Genomic DNA, 1,038 nt, shown 5'->3' with positions numbered 1-1,038 from the left:
CGCTTCACGTGAAGCATCGACAAATTACACAGTTAATTTCCTCTACCAATGTATACGAAAAAAAACGCATATTTTCCTTGAAATCGACCACACAATTCATCACCCTCAGAGCCTAGATATTTTTTCCAGATACTTGACCCGTCGATGGAAGGCCAAATCACGCCAAAAACGGACCAGAAATATTTTACTCGATATCGGAGACCCATTTCTGAAGCCTTAAGGTCACCGAAACGATATTTCCGTAAACATGATTGCGAGAAATTTAAACTTTTTATGGTAAAGGTTAAAATTTAATTTTTAAATGTCGATGGTAAATGTTTAAATTAATTATTAGATGTGGATGGTAAATGTTGAAATGAATTCCCAAATGCAAATGGTAAAAAGTCAAACAGATTGACAAATGCAAATTGTAAATATTGAAATAAGTTGCCAGTTCTGTAATATTGAAATAAACTGCTTATTAAGCATAAGTGCCCAATAACCGGAAGGAAATAGATGGGAAGAAATGACTATTAAACCATCTGGGAAGAAGACGGAGAAAGACATAATGTGAAAATGAAAATTGATATGCATAATTGACATTATGACCACGCTTGCAACATTAAGTAAGAGGATCTAGATACAGAACTGATGACTATTATATGGTTATACAAAACATCTACCTTATTCATTAATCAGAACTGGTGAGGCCACAAGCCATATAATGTTAAGTGACTTTTTTTCTTTTAGAAATTTACAAGAGATGATCTCTCAAAAAAAGTTTCTTCAGCCATAAAAATGAAAATAAGTCTTTTAATTGCTACGCGGATTCCATTTCACTTATACTGATTACAATAAAAATTACAACAGTGTAAATGCCCACACAATTTTTTTTAAACCTTTACGAGGCCTTAACTTAAATTATGTACCTTAAACTACGTCTGACACGGTTAGTAAACCTGATGGTGAAATATGGCGTGCAATAACAAAAGAGTTCAGGCGCATCGTCGTTGTAAAATAAATCTCAATTTCAGACTGAAGGGATTCATGATCTTTAGA

This window comes from Penaeus monodon, chromosome 30 (assembly GCF_015228065.2).
Source record: "Penaeus monodon isolate SGIC_2016 chromosome 30, NSTDA_Pmon_1, whole genome shotgun sequence".
Classification (NCBI taxonomy): Eukaryota; Metazoa; Arthropoda; class Malacostraca; order Decapoda; family Penaeidae; genus Penaeus; species Penaeus monodon.
This window is presented reverse-complemented; position numbering follows the sequence as displayed.